This window comes from Centruroides sculpturatus, unplaced genomic scaffold (genome assembly GCF_000671375.1).
Source record: "Centruroides sculpturatus isolate CEXI.00-Female unplaced genomic scaffold, Cexi_2.0 scaffold709, whole genome shotgun sequence".
NCBI classification, from domain to species: domain Eukaryota; kingdom Metazoa; phylum Arthropoda; class Arachnida; order Scorpiones; family Buthidae; genus Centruroides; species Centruroides sculpturatus.
The window spans coordinates 163346-180650 of record NW_019384949.1 but is presented as its reverse complement, the minus strand read 5'-3'; the positions used below and the strand labels follow the sequence as shown (position 1 = coordinate 180650).

General features: G+C 31.6%; 1 long non-coding RNA gene across 1 annotated transcript in view; it reads left to right on the top strand.

Moving 5' to 3' along the window:
• The window catches only part of LOC111632252, a 20567-nt gene extending 4362 nt beyond the window's left edge, over nucleotides 1-16205 (top strand). The window contains exons 2-3 of the long non-coding RNA XR_002757831.1: nucleotides 14789-14872; nucleotides 16139-16205. This is a non-coding gene — a long non-coding RNA (uncharacterized LOC111632252). The remainder of the gene's footprint in view (nucleotides 1-14788; nucleotides 14873-16138) is intronic.
• The last annotated feature ends 1100 nt before the right edge of the window (nucleotides 16206-17305 follow it).

Genomic DNA, 17305 nt, shown 5'->3' with positions numbered 1-17305 from the left:
TGGGATGGGTTCCACAACAACTAACAAACAAGTGTAAAGAGAATTGATTGTTGATCTGTCAATGTTTATTGAAATGCTACTGCAAGGATAATGATGCCTTCTCGAAAAGAAGCTTAATTGGAGGTGGAACAATAACGTTTCATTATGAGTCAGAGAATAAATGCCCAAGTATGAAATAAAAGTTTCATCATTTGCCTATCAGGAAAAAATTCAAAATGCATAAACAGTAAGGAAGGTAATACTTATTGTTTTTGGGACTTGAAACAGTGATATTGGAGAACATTATCTTGAGTATTGAAACAATGAATAATACTCAGTACTGTAAAATTCTTTGTGAAAAAACTGAAACCTACAATACAAAGCAAATGTTGAGATCTGTCATTCTACATACAACGCACATCACATCATTAAAACAGTCAAAACTTAAAAACCCAAAGTTTGAGAAACTGGATCATCTATCTCACAGTCCTGATCTCTCCTCCTTGGATTATCATCTTTTCGACCACCTTAAAGATGCTTTAGGAAGTTGTCAATTTGCTTCAGACCATGACATCTGAGCAGTGCATTCCAAGCTTGTCTTTCAGCCTAAATCTTTCTTTTCTGACAGGATTCAAAAGCTTGTGGACAGATGAAGCAAATGAGCCAAGGAGTAGGGAGATTATGTTAAAAAAATAAAGTGGTCTGTTGTAGTGAAGTCTACAAAAAAATTGCAAATAATTTCTGACTTACACTCATAATTTATAAACAATACTACTACCTCAACTGCCATATAACATTGGGCTATATACTGGCAGTAATGATTATAAATTACTAATAAATTTGACCCTAGAGTGAGGCATTAGGTGCCATCTCATATTAAATTTAATAATTATAATTTAAATATTTTTTAGATTAAACTGGAAGAAAAGAATCGGCACAAACTGGGACTCCAACCTGAAACTCTCGCTTGCCGTACCGATGCATGCCAATTACGCTACTCGGACCTCCAGTCTGATCTCCTCTTCCAGTATAATTAACATTACAATATAAGCATTGTTGGTTATATCATAATTTATTAGTAATTTATAATTATTATTGCCAATACGTAGCCCAATGTTATATGGCAGCTGAGGTAGTATTATTGCAATGTATCAAGTTTCGTAAGATGTTTATAATTGATAAACATTATATTCTCAGAGATAGTTTAACGTGTTAGCAATGTGAAGAATTTTTCAGTATTTAATCTTTTAATTTTTACTGAATGATTATTTAAACACACCATCACAATTTTTAGGTATTTCATAAGTACTATAGATTTGTATCTTGATCTGGCACATCTGTTAATATGGGAAAAAAGTAAATTGATTTATTCTGATAGACAATTTTTCATATATAATAAAAGGAGGGAGAGAAAGAAAGAGAACAAAGCATGTAAAATGACTTTCTTCAATTGCAATATACTGTAAATTACATTAAAAAATTGCCAGGACGAATTCACATTTAGAAAAAATATATTTCTTTCCGGAAAGAAATATATTTTTTCTAAATGTGAATTCGTCCTGGCAATTTTTTAATGTAATTTACAGTATATTGCAATTGAAGAAAGTCATTTTACATGCTTTGTTCTCTTTCTTTCTCTCCCTCCTTTTATTATATATGAAAAATTGTCTATCAGAATAAATCAATTTACTTTTTTCCCATATTAACAGATGTGCCAGATCAAGATACAAATCTATAGTACTTATGAAATACCTAAAAATTGTGATGGTGTGTTTAAATAATCATTCAGTAAAAATTAAAAGATTAAATACTGAAAAATTCTTCACATTGCTAACACGTTAAACTATCTCTGAGAATATAATGTTTATCAATTATAAACATCTTACGAAACTTGATACATTGCAATAATACTACCTCAGCTGCCATATAACATTGGGCTACGTATTGGCAATAATAATTATAAATTACTAATAAATTATGATATAACCAACAATGCTTATATTGTAATGTTAATTATACTGGAAGAGGAGATCAGACTGGAGGTCCGAGTAGCGTAATTGGCATGCATCGGTACGGCAAGCGAGAGTTTCAGGTTGGAGTCCCAGTTTGTGCCGATTCTTTTCTTCCAGTTTAATCTAAAAAATATTTAAATTATAATTATTAAATTTAATATGAGATGGCACCTAATGCCTCACTCTAGGGTCAAATTTATTAGTAATTTATAATCATTACTGCCAGTATATAGCCCAATGTTATATGGCAGTTGAGGTAGTAGTATTGTTTATAAATTATGAGTGTAAGTCAGAAATTATTTGCAATTTTTTTGTAGACTTCACTACAACAGACCACTTTATTTTTTTAACATAATCTCCCTACTCCTTGGCTCATTTGCTTCATCTGTCCACAAGCTTTTGAATCCTGTCAGAAAAGAAAGATTTAGGCTGAAAGACAAGCTTGGAATGCACTGCTCAGATGTCATGGTCTGAAGCAAATTGACAACTTCCTAAAGCATCTTTAAGGTGGTCGAAAAGATGATAATCCAAGGAGGAGAGATCAGGACTGTGAGATAGATGATCCAGTTTCTCAAACTTTGGGTTTTTAAGTTTTGACTGTTTTAATGATGTGATGTGCGTTGTATGTAGAATGACAGATCTCAACATTTGCTTTGTATTGTAGGTTTCAGTTTTTTCACAAAGAATTTTACAGTACTGAGTATTATTCATTGTTTCAATACTCAAGATAATGTTCTCCAATATCACTGTTTCAAGTCCCAAAAACAATAAGTATTACCTTCCTTACTGTTTATGCATTTTGAATTTTTTTCTGATAGGCAAATGGTGAAACTTTTATTTCATACTTGGGCATTTATTCTCTGACTCATAATGAAACGTTATTGTTCCACCTCCAATTAAGCTTCTTTTCGAGAAGGCATCATTATCCTTGCAGTAGCATTTCAATAAACATTGACAGATCAACAATCAATTCTCTTTACACTTGTTTGTTAGTTGTTGTGGAACCCATTAAGTACAGACTTTATGAATCTTTGAGTCTCTTGTGAATAATTTCATATGCATATCCATGATTAATGTTCTTGGTATTAGAATTTTATCAATAATAATTTGTCTGATTCTTGTTTATATAAAGCTTTTCTAATAATTTAAATGATTTCTTGATATATTTATTCAAGGTGTATCAAAAGTCCTGCAACGTGACATTGAAAAATCCATAAAAATCATAATGTGACACCGAAGAAATTTGGATACGTCCTGCAGCAATGTATATATGTACTTTGCACTTATGCAGTTGTATAGCTGGCATTCATTATCTGTATTATTGGACAGTTTGTTAGCAAATGTCATTAGTGTGTTATCCTGTGAACAATGCATTTATATTCAAGCATATTCATAGCTACAATTCATATTACCAAGGGAAGTTTGGTGAATGCACCAAATACATCAATGTTTAAGCATACTGGTGATCATTTTACTCTTTTTTTTAATGTAGATATGATTTTCACCAACAAACTATGCAATAATATTAGACTGATGACAATAGAGTGTCACTTTAAGAGTGCAAACTACACACAAGAGTTGCCACTAGATGCATCAAATTCATCTTCAGTTTTGCATTATAATTTTTAACCATTTTGAATGTTGATTTGCAAGACGTTCAATACATTTTATCAGTTATTTATGTAAAATTGACAGGATTATTGATCAACAGGATGTATTATAATTTTAGTTTCTCTTTTGCTTACAGATACAAAATATAAGCTTCATTTTGGTAGTTTAGTATTTGCCACAATTTTTTTCATATTTATGAAGTTAAAATTTGCTTGTTTGTGAAAGAATAAACAATGAACATCAAAGAAACAAATACTTTTTAATCATAAATGTGTTCTACAATTCATGTTGGTGACTGCTAGGGGAAATTGTCTCATAGTTTCTCGCATTACTTTGGCTGGTGCACGTATGCAGGTAGTAAAATGATGTGTTTATTTAATCAGCATTGACTTTTACAAACTGATTGAAATTAATTTTTCTTTTGTTCATAAAAATCAACAATGTAATTTAACTATTACCACTACATACCACACTGCATGTTATCACAACAATTCTGCTTGATTTGGAACATTATCAATGCTTTTAAAAACTTGAGATTTTTATTTTAGACATTTCTCGCTCATCTTCGGAAGTCAGATTTCACAAAGGAAATTCTAAATTCCGTCAAACACTAAACTCTTTTGATCCTTTTTTCCTGTTTGAATTTAAAACTGTAATTTCCAGGTTCCTAACCACCAAATTTTTTTAAGCATATCTGATCTGTTTTCATGTGTATCTCATAGCTATATTTAGATAGAACATTTCCAATATCCTTCTCACTAACTGTTCTTTACAAAATACTTCCAGATTCGAATGATGCATTGAATATTCGTATTCCAAATGTTTTATGTTCCATCAGAATTCTTTTTAACACCTGAAGAACTCGGGGAAGTTCGAAAACGTTAGTGGTGAACTTTCTCTTTTGTTTTTTTTCATTGGGCACCAGTCATCGGTTCATAAGGTACATTGTTTTTTGAGTTCCTTGAGGAACCAGTGAGTCAAGATTCACTATTTATGGAAACTTTACTAAAGTATGAAATGCTTATCTATAAGTCAAATTTCAATTGATTAAAATTAGCATTAATATAGTCCAAAATAATTGGCAGCATAAGTTTATGATCTTTAACAGTGCATCTGAATGCTAAAAGTGTACCATAAAAACCCAGATGGGATGGTCAGTAACCAACTCCAACTCTAAATAAAATGTATGCATTGTGGATGAGGGGGTTAGAAGTTTATCCCAAGCTGATATATTTTTTTATTGATATGTTCGTTTCTATAATTTTGGATTTTTAAAATAACTCAACTTTTAGAACTCAAAACAGTTTTTATTGTTGAAAATAATTATTATAAATTTGAATTAATTGCACTCAGTACATGTTCTAACAATACATCATTCCTCTTTCAATGTATGTCGAGGGCAAATGTATTTCACGCACTTTGTACAAGATTTCATATCTTTTCTGTCTTCAGATCTTGGACGTAGAAAGCATCTTTTTTTTTAGGAAACTTTTAATACCATTCCTTGTTGCGCTTCCTTTTGGTTCCTTTTGAACTTTCTCTTGAAATTGCTTGCACTTGATTGCATTCAAAGTCAAATACATTTAGTTCTGATACAGAACTGCTATCTAAACCTTGGAAACGTTCAGTTGTGTATTTCATGTTGATCTGGCATAATAATTTGCCTAAACACTTCCAAAGAAACTTTTTGACCTGATTCATGTTTTAGATATTTCTTGGCCCTAGTTTCATTTGCCTCACAATAAAGCACATACAAATTATAAGCAACTACATCGATCGAATTAAAAAACACAGCTATTGTCCGTCTTCTTGTTTCACACTGACAGCTATATGTTGTAATACATTTGTCAAGTGTATCAACACCTGCTTTGGTTGAATTATAATAATGAATAATCTTTGGCTTCTCACTTAATAAATACACTTTATAGTTACTACTATAGTCAGGATTACAATTCTTCAAATTAAAATAATATTCACACGGCAGCAACAATCCATTGCAAAGCATCAGATTTTTTTTTATAGGAACCACTATAATTACTGAATTTTTGTCAAATATACTCAAAGAATTCACAAACCAGGGGGATAAAAGTAAAAAAAAAACTACAAATTTGAAAATTAATATTTGACTATAATATAAACAAAAATATGAGCTGGAATCAGGAGGTGACCCGTCATTTGCATGCAACTGTTAATACCCAAGCATGGACCGTGCAATAAGTGCACGCCATGTTTACCTCACTCTTTGCGACAACTGGACATCCAAATCTTAATTTGCAATCAGTGAATTTGAATTTATGTGACAAATTCAAAGGTCGTGTTTTCTCTATGTCTTGGCTTACAAAGTTTGTTTTTAACATTCTAAATTTGTCACATTTCTTTCTTGGATATGCAATTTTAACATCATCATACATTATTCTGCATAGCTAAATAGATGCCAGAACATCATTACAGCAAATAAATTAATCAAAAAATTATGTTTTTGAGTTTGCTTTCATCAGCTTTAACTTACACTAACAAGGTTAGTTCAATGGGTGAAGCAATGAGACCACCGAATTGAGCAGAAATGCGAGTGGTCGACAATGTTCGAAAGGAGATAAACAATAAAGTTCCATAAATGTATGTTGAAGTTATAAGTAGCTTAAGCATGTGTGTTAGCATAAGAAGTTTTCTCTATTGACAACCATTCTGGAAACGAGTGGCAAAATTCTGTTTCGACTCGAATGCAAGTTATCGTCGAGACGGTACTGCTTCGTAACATTATCAGGTTTTATCTCACCTCCAGGCAAAGTGAAGAACAAAACTTTTGTAGCATTACTTTTATTAATACTTGTATTATTATCGTGATGCTGGTAGCCCACAACTGTGAATTTCAAATGATCCTCCTTGTCACTAGCAGCTATTACTTGTGAAGCTACTAGTAAACTAGAGATGATGCACACAAAATATTTACTTTTACAAGTGTTAACAAGTTAATAACAATGACTCTAATTAAAATATTTCTTTAAATGAGAAGTTTTCAAAGGAATCAATTTGCAGATTACTTACATTAAGTCACAGAAAAATTGCAAATCACCCTTGTCCTTGTCTGTTTCTTATCGTCTAAATATCATCTTAGATGATGATAAATTATATGTCAAAATAGTTTGTCTATCCAGTAACCTAACGTGAGNGAAGAAAACATTGTTTAATTTATATTAATATGTATCACTTAAAAAAATTTTAATGAAGATATTTATCTTAATTATGAAAATATACTAGCATGTTTTTTAATTTTTGGAACCTAACCCTCCTTTTCGTATTAGTTCTTTGTTTCGTATAGCACGGATTCACATAACACGGCAATTTTTTGGAACGTAACTACCATTTTATACGGGGGTTACCTGTATTTAAATTATAGGAAAGCTAAATTTAAATTATATTTTTTGAAAGACACGTCAGTGTGAAGATTGTTGTTGTTTATCTTTAATCAGAACATTGAACTGTGGTGTGGTATTTGACGAGGCAACGCATGTCATATTGGTCATCTAATCGATTTCAACTTTTTGTTTCCATTGTTACAAGTATTAAAAATCCTGATTTGCAAAGAAATATTGTTGCAAATGGAAGCTTTGCTTCCATAGTTGGTGTTATAAGATAAGGATAGGTTTCTGTTAGGGAATATCAGAGTTCTGCAAGGCTTTTTGAGTTAAACTCCAACTGTAGTAAGGTTTTTGTCCTAAGATCAATAAGTTCAGCTTTGGTTAAGTCAGCATCTGCAATAAAGTTTATATCAGAAAGAAAAGGATTATGGATTTATATTTTAATTTTCATGCCAATTTTGAGAAATGAAACAATTATAATAGGATATAAAAATAGCTGTTTTTATTGTTGACCACATATACAGCTATTACAAGCATTTATTGCATACATTCATAATTGAAGGAAATGTTAGATTTCAGTAAGAGGTTAGGGAGAATAAAGATGAATTAATTTTTTCTAATCCAAGCGCATGGATTCCCTAAAATCTTACCACGCACCCCAAGAGGTCTCTGTGCCCCTGGTTAAGAACCTCTGCTTTAAATAGCTGTATTTTCTTCTTGAAATGTACAAAATGGTACCAAGATTTACAGCAATTCCTGATATAATTGACATTTTTGTGAATATTCCAGGGCTGTGGAGTCGTGTAAAAATCTACCGACTCCGACTTTTCCTTATCATCCGACTCTGACTCCGGCTAAAACACCAAAACTCCATGACTCCGGCTCCGACTCTGACTCCGACTCAACAGCCCTGCCAGGGCTGTGGAAGTCGCGTAAAAATCTACCGACTCCGACTCCAACTTTTTCTTACCAACTGACTCTGACTCCGGCTAAAACATCAAAACTCTGCGACTCCGACTCCACAGCCCTGGAATATTCCCAAATTTACTCATTTTTATAGTGATCAGATGCAAAATAAATGAAATTCATCATTCAGACTGAATATAGTTTGTGATGGTATTTAATGTCTCTAAAAGTGATTTAATTTCATCACACAGTGCAATTTTCAGCTGCTGAATCAGTAGTGTAAAAAGCATAGTACATTGCATTTCAAGAATTCTTCATAATGATAGTAAGGGAATCATTTGAGCATAATCCATATTGTTTAGCTTACAATCATATCTTGAGACAGGTGTGGAACCAATGACTTTTTTGACTTCTAGTGCAGTCTGATAAATATATAATATGGGAAAGATTTTTGACATTTTATCATTTTTTGGATAAACAAACTAAAAATTAGCTTAAAACAATTAGTATGGCATTTTCATTTGTTTTATTATTGTAAAATATGCTGTGTATGCAATGAGGAAATATGTTGTACAGGCAATCAAAAAGTTTTTGGAATTATGGTATAGCACTGTAATGGCTAGACATATGGAAACATTTACTTAGTCATCTTCAAAGTAGCGTCCTTCAGAGTGTGCACGCACACACACTTTCCTATTGATCCTGCCATTGTTGGAGACACCATTGGAGGATTTCTTTTTGGCTATTTAAGTGTTCATTTGTTGCATTTGATTTGATATCCTTTGTAGTTGTGAAATTCATCCACTTGAAACTCATTTTCAGCCTAGGGAACAGCCAAAAGTTACTCAGAATGAGATTGATGAATACAGTGGTTGGACAGTGACAGGAAGTCTGGTGGAGAGGAATTTGCTGCACAAGTTCTGAGTGACTCTGAGTATTATCATGATACAGACCATTTTCCCAACCACTTGTGCTGTTTCTTCTGAACTGCATCTCATAACCTATGCAAAACTTGCATGTAGAAATTATCAGTAACACTGTACAGATGATAAGAACTCATGGTACACTGCACTATCTATATCAAAGAATACAATGAATTCGACAGCCAAATTCCTGAATGTTTCAAAAGAAGCTTTCCTATTGAATTTCCAACAATGGTAGGATTGGTGGGACAAGTGTGTATGCATACATGCATGTACATGTTGAAGAGTCCTACTTTGAAGGTAATTAGATAAGTGTTTTCTTATGTCCTATCATTACAGTGTTATATCACAATTCTAGGAACTTTTTGCCCACACACATACGTATATAAATTATGTATAATGCAAACTTGTTATGTTAATGTTAACTTATTAATAATGTATAAACTTCTGCAATTTGCAATACAGTATGCAGCTTTAAAATATCTTCCTGAAATAAATGTGACTTTCCAGTTATAAAATGGTCCCCATCTAATATATCCAAAGAGGTAGATCCTCTTTGGATATACAAGTACTTGGGACAATCTTACAGGATATCAAGTTTTATTTATATGATGTACAAATTGACCAGAAGCTAAAGCATGATATTCAAGATGAAACTGTTACTAGAAATCAGCATTTTCATATGTTCCAAGATTTTGATAATTTTGTGGATCATTTAAGACAGTATATTGCATTTAGAAAAAATATATTTCTTTCCGAACTATATATACAATAGAGTCCAAATCCTTCTGTCCTTTCACACACTTTATAGAGGCAATAACAAATCTGCAGCGAAACCGACCTTTTATTTTAGGCTATATGTCTGCCATCCAATGTAAATAAGTTAAAAAGTACTCTAGTGGCGACCAACACAATCATAAAATTAATAATTACATTAAAAAATTGCCAGGACGAATTCACATTTAGAAAAAATATATTTCTTTCCAGAAAGAAATATATTTTTTCTAAATGTGAATTTGTCCTGGCAATTTTTTAATGTAATTTACAGTATATTGCAATTGAAGAAAGTCATTTTACATGCTTTGTTCTCTTTCTTTCTCTCCCTCCTTTTATTATATATGAAAACTTGTCTATCAGAATAAATCAATTTACTTTCTTCCCATATTAACAGATGTGCCAGATCAAGATACAAATCTGTAATACTTATGAAATACCTAAAAATTGTGATGCTGTGTTTAAATAATCATTCAGTAAAAATTAAAAGATTAAATACTGAAAAATTCTTGACATTGCTAACACATTAAACTATCTCCGAGAATATAATGTTTATCAATTATAAACATCTTGCAAAATTTGATACATTGCAATAATACTACCTCAGCTGCCGTATAACATTGGGCTACGTATTGGCAATAATAATTATAAGTTACTAATAAATTATGATATAACCGACAATGCGTATATTGTAATGTTAATTATACTGGAAGAGGAGATCAGACTGGAGGTCCGAGTAGCATAATTGGCATGCGTCGGTACGGCAAGCGGGAGTTTCAGGTTGGAGTCCCAGTCTGTGCTGATTCTTTTCTTCCAGTTTAATCTAAAAAATATTTAAATTATAATTATTAAATTTAATATGAGATGGCACCTAATGCCTCACTCTATGGTCAAATTTATTAGTAATTTATAATTATTACTGCCAGTATATAGCCCAATGTTATATGGCAGTTGAGGTAGTAGTATTGTTTATAAATTATGAGCATAAGTCAGAAATTATTTGCAATTTTTTTGTAGACTTCATTACAACAGACAACTTTATTTTTTTAACATAGTCTCCCTACTCCTTGGCTCATTTGTTTCATCTGTCCACAAGCTTTTGAATCCTGTCAGAAAAGAAAGATTTAGGCTGAAAGACAAGCTTGGAATGCACTGCTCAGATGTCATGGTCTGAAACAAATTGACAACTTCCTAAAGCATCTTTAAGGTGGTCGAAAAGATGATAATCCAAGGAGGAGAGATCAGGACTGTGAGATAGATGATCCAGTTTCTCAAACTTCGGGTTTTTAAGACTTTTGACTGTTTTAATGATGTGATGATGTGCATTGTACAAAGAATGACAGATCTCAACATTTGCTTTGTATTGTAGGTTTCAGTTTTTTCACAAAGAATTTTACAGTACTGAGTATTATTCATTGTTTCAATACTCAAGATAATGTTCTCCAATATCACTGTTTCAAGTCCCAAAAACAATAAGTATTACCTTCCTTACTGTTTATGCATTTTGAATTTTTTCCTGATAGGCAAATGATGAAACTTTTATTTCATACTTGGGCATTTATTCTCTGACTCATAATGAAACGTTATTGTTCCACCTCCAATTAAGCTTCTTTTCGAGAAGGCATCATTATCCTTGCAGTAGCATTTCAATAAACATTGACAGATCAACAATCAATTCTCTTTACACTTGTTTGTTAGTTGTTGTGGAACCCATTAAGTACAGACTTTATGAATCTTTGAGTCTCTTGTGAATAATTTCATATGCATATCCATGATTAATGTTCTTGGTATTAGAATTTTATCAATAATAATTTGTCTGATTCTTGTTTATATAAAGCTTTTCTAATAATTTAAATGATTTCTTGATATATTTATTCAAGGTGTATCAAAAGTCCTGCAACGTGACATTGAAAAATCCATAAAAATCATAATGTGACACCGAAGAAATTTGGATACGTCCTGCAGCAATGTATATATGTACTTTGCACTTATGCAGTTGTATAGCTGGCATTCATTATCTGTATTATTGGACAGTTTGTTAGCAAATGTCATTAGTGTGTTATCCTGTGAACAATGCATTTATATTCAAGCATATTCATAGCTACAATTCATATTACCAAGGGAAGTTTGGTGAATGCACCAAATACATCAATGTTTAAGCATACTGGTGATCATTTTACTCTTTTTTTTAATGTAGATATGATTTTCACCAACAAACTATGCAATAATATTAGACTGATGACAATAGAGTGTCACTTTAAGAGTGCAAACTACACACAAGAGTTGCCACTAGATGCATCAAATTTATCTTCAGTTTTGCATTATAATTTTTAACCATTTTGAATGTTGATTTGCAAGACGTTGGATATATTTTATCAGTTATTTGTGTATAATTGACAGGATTATTGATCAACAGGATGTATTATAATTTTAGTTTCTCTTTCGCTTACAGATACAAAATATAAGCTTCATTTTGGTAGTTTAGTATTTGCCACAATTTTTTTCGTATTTATGAAGTTAAAATTTGCTTGTTTGTGAAAGAATAAACAATGAACATCAAAGAAACAAATAATTTTTAATCATAAATGTGTTCTACAATACGTGTTGGTGACTGCTAGGGGAAATTGTCTCATAGTTTCTCGCATTACTTTGGCTGGTGCACGTATGCAGGTAGTAAAATGATGTGTTTATTTAATCAGCATTGACTTTTACAAACTGATTGAAATTAATTTTTCTTTTGTTCATGAAAATCAACAATGTAATTTAACTATTACCACTACATACCACACTGCATGTTATCACAACAATTCTGCTTGATTTGGAACATTATCAATGCTTTTAAAAACTTGAGATTTTTATTTTAGACAATTCTCGCTCATCTTCGGAAGTCAGATTTCACAAAGGAAATTCTAAATTCCGTCAAACACTAAACTCTTTTGATCCTTTTTTCCTGTTTGAATTTAAAACTGTAATTTCCAGGTTCCTAACCACCAAATTTTTTTAAGCATATCTGATCTGTTTTCATGTGTATCTCATAGCTATATTTAGATAGAACATTTCCAATATCCTTCTCACTAACTGTTCTTTACAAAATACTTCCAGATTCGAATGATGCATTGAATATTCGTATTCCAAATGTTTTATGTTCCATCAGAATTCTTTTTAACACCTGAAGAACTCGGGGAAGTTAGAAAACGTTAGTGGTGAACTTTCTCTTTTGTTTTTTTTCATTGGGCACCAGTCATCGGTTCATAAGGTACATTGTTTTTTGAGTTCCTTGAGGAACCAGTGAGTCAAGATTCACTATTTATGGAAACTTTACTAAAGTATGAAATGCTTATCTATAAGTCAAATATCAATTGATTAAAATTAGCATTAATATAGTCCAAAATAATTGGCAGCATAAGTTTATGAACTTTAACAGTTGCATCTGGATGCTAAAAGTGTACCACATGGGGGGTCAGTAACCAACTCCAACTCTAAATAAAATGTATGCATTGTGGATGAGGGGGGTTAGAAGTTGATCCCAAGCTGATATATTTTTTTATTGATATGTTCGTTTCTATAATTTTGGATTTTTAAAATAACTCAACTTTTAGAACTCAAAACAGTTTTTATTGTTGAAAATAATTATTATAAATTTGAATTAATTGCACTCAGTACATGTTCTAACAATAGATCATTCCTCTTTCGATGTATGTCTAGGGCAAATGTATTTCACGCACTTTGTTCAAGATTTCATATATTTTCTGTCTTCACATCTTGGACATAGAAAGCATATCCCTTTTTTAGGAAATTTTTAATAGCATTCCTTGTTGCGCTTCCTTTTGGTTCCTTTTGAACTTTCTCTTGAAATTGCTCGCACTTGATTGCATTCAAAGCCAAATATGTTTAGTTCTGATACTGAACTGCTATCTAAACCTTGGGAACGTTCAGTTGTGTATTTCATGTTGATCTGGCATAATAATTTGCCTAGACACTTCCGAAAAAACTTTTTGACCTGATTCATGTTTTAGATATTTCTTGGCCCAAGTTTCATTTGCCTCACAATAAAGCACATATGAATTATAAGTGATTACATCGATCAAATTAAAAAAAACAGCCATTGGCCGTCTTTTTGTTTCACACTGACAGCTTCAGTAGAGCATTGATTATCCGACCTCCGATTAACTGTCACATCAGTTAACCGACCGTTCTAGTCGGCAAATTTCAAATGTCCGCTAGTGATGTGGCGCTACAATATTTGGGTATGTCTTGGCTACTTTAATATTATTTTTGTTAAATTTTTGTATGTTTTACCTGGCAACACTGGCTCAACCATGAAAGGGAGGCCAGTATTTAAACGAGACTTAATTTTCTAATTATGAGTGGTTGTTTGTTTTGTGAACAACAAAATAATTTAAAAATAATTTTTAACGATACAATAGTGATGATTATTATTTTTTTTTTTTTAATTTTGTTATGCTTAACATGGATGAAAATTCAATGCGAAGTAGGTTAAGAGCCATATACTAATATACTAATTACATGGGATATACTAATATACTATACTAATAATGTATTTTTTTTCATTCTTTTCGGTTATCCGACCAACCCAAGTCCCTGATTGAGTCGGATAATCGATGCTCTACTGTATATCTTGTAATATATTTGTCAAGTATATCAACGCCTGCTTTGGTTGAATTACAATAATGACCAATCTTTGGCTTCTCATTTAATAAATACACTATAAAGTGTATTTATTAAATGAGAAGTTTTCAAAGGAATCAATTTGCAGACTACTTACATTAAGTCACAGAAAATTGCAAATCGTCCTTGTCTGTTTCTTATCTAAATATCATCTTAGATGATGATAAATTATATGTCAAAATAGTTTGTCTATCCAGTAACCTAACATGAGAGAGAATGCAGTGTGTGAATATGTTCTTTTTCTGTCTAAACAGCATGGAATTGTATTTTGGAAAATGATTAGGTTAATCCACGTAATATGCAGTGCGTTCTCAAGGCCATACTTTGAGAATTTCTGCTTTAAACTGTATTTGGTAATCTCTCATTTTATGTTACTAAATTATTAATTTGTGAACTAGATTTAGTTTAAAAACTAATATATTTTGACATTAAAGTATGTGATGATGCTACATATATTTTTGTTAATATGAATATTTTAATATTAAAGGTTGCATTAAAAATAAGTCACTATTTAAATATAAATTAAATTTTTCAGATGTGACATTGGACGATTTTGCCAACAGCAAAATATCGACGACTAGAGTCAGAAAACCGACCACAAACTTTTTGGCTAGAGAAGGTATCGTATCGACTTCGAAGAATTCTTAAAAATTTATTTTAATTTATATATTACATATATATCTGATTTTAACGTTTATCACTGTCGCATGTTCCTTCATATTAAAATAAGATGCATTAGTTACAGCTAAGAATGTAACTGTAATTGGTTGATATTATATGGGGTGTCTAAAGTTTACAGACACGTTTCACTGTTATTTTAGGACTATAACATCAAATGGAATTCAAGATACGGATTGCGCAACTGCAGATTTGTGAATGCCGAAGACAAAATTTAAGATAAAGTATTTGTAAAGTTTGTTGGATGGGGAAATGCAAATGTTATAGGCCACCTTGAATATAACTTTTATATATAAACAACTCGTAATCTGATTTTAATTGAATAAAGCCAAACATTCTTAGTAGCCTAATAATTTTGGTAAAGATCATTTGGCTTTATAACTTCCATACCATCAACTATAATTCTTCTTGGCTTTGGACTTAAATATTTTGATTTTGTTAAAAACTATCTTTTACAAATGTCAGAGTGGTAGAGACATTTCTTTTGAACATGCAAATTGTTTAACGCAACTTCCAATGGTTTAACCAAAACAAGTCTACTGGACGACGAGTTGACAAAACATCAAATATTTCATACATTTTCAAGATACGTATGTATATTGTTTGTTGGTAAATACTTTAAAAGTTCTTAGAGAGAATGGGCAGTCAAATCTTTTGTATCAACGTGTTTTAAGATTATTAATTCTAAATAAGAGATTGCAGATTTCCAAAGATTTTTGATATGTTTTGATGATACAATTGTTGACTAATTTGACTAATAAGTGTTGTTCTATGTCTTTGTTTTATAAGCATGATAAAGTGCATTCAGTCAGACACTGGGCAGCTTTTTATCCTTTATTTATTCTTTTTTAGTTGATATGTATTTCTGGCCCACAATGCCCCTCAGTCAACTATTTTTTAAAAATGTATGTGGTTATTACATAGCATTAAATTGTTAAGATAACACATATAATTACAAAGAACATACCTTCTGTTCTGTATTACACATTAGCCAATTTTGAGTGACATGAATTGAAATGGTAAATTCAATATAACATGGGAAGCAAATTGAACCTATAAAAACCTTTAATGGGATTCTAACTTATAATTAAATCAATGTTTGGCTTAATACATGGTTCTTTTGCCATTTAATATCAAAAGATGGTTTGTTCTTTGTTTGTTAATCTGGATGTCCACTAATTAATCTCTTATCATATGTTTATTTCAGTGAAGAATTTAAAATCGGTTGATAAATTGTGGTACGAAAAGGATCTGGAAGAATTTGACGATGATTTNCGACTCCAACTTTTTCTTACCAACTGACTCTGACTCCGGCTAAAACATCAAAACTCTGCGACTCCGACTCCACAGCCCTGGAATATTCCCAAATTTACTCATTTTTATAGTGATCAGATGCAAAATAAATGAAATTCATCATTCAGACTGAATATAGTTTGTGATGGTATTTAATGTCTCTAAAAGTGATTTAATTTCATCACACAGTGCAATTTTCAGCTGCTGAATCAGTAGTGTAAAAAGCATAGTACATTGCATTTCAAGAATTCTTCATAATGATAGTAAGGGAATCATTTGAGCATAATCCATATTGTTTAGCTTACAATCATATCTTGAGACAGGTGTGGAACCAATGACTTTTTTGACTTCTAGTGCAGTCTGATAAATATATAATATGGGAAAGATTTTTGACATTTTATCATTTTTTGGATAAACAAACTAAAAATTAGCTTAAAACAATTAGTATGGCATTTTCATTTGTTTTATTATTGTAAAATATGCTGTGTATGCAATGAGGAAATATGTTGTACAGGCAATCAAAAAGTTTTTGGAATTATGGTATAGCACTGTAATGGCTAGACATATGGAAACATTTACTTAGTCATCTTCAAAGTAGCGTCCTTCAGAGTGTGCACGCACACACACTTTCCTATTGATCCTGCCATTGTTGGAGACACCATTGGAGGATTTCTTTTTGGCTATTTAAGTGTTCATTTGTTGCATTTGATTTGATATCCTTTGTAGTTGTGAAATTCATCCACTTGAAACTCATTTTCAGCCTAGGGAACAGCCAAAAGTTACTCAGAATGAGATTGATGAATACAGTGGTTGGACAGTGACAGGAAGTCTGGTGGAGAGGAATTTGCTGCACAAGTTCTGAGTGACTCTGAGTATTATCATGATACAGACCATTTTCCCAACCACTTGTGCTGTTTCTTCTGAACTGCATCTCATAACCTATGCAAAACTTGCATGTAGAAATTATCAGTAACACTCTGTACAGATGATAAGAACTCATGGTACACTGCACTATCTATATCAAAGAATACAATGAATTCGACAGCCAAATTCCTGAATGTTTCAAAAGAAGCTTTCCTAT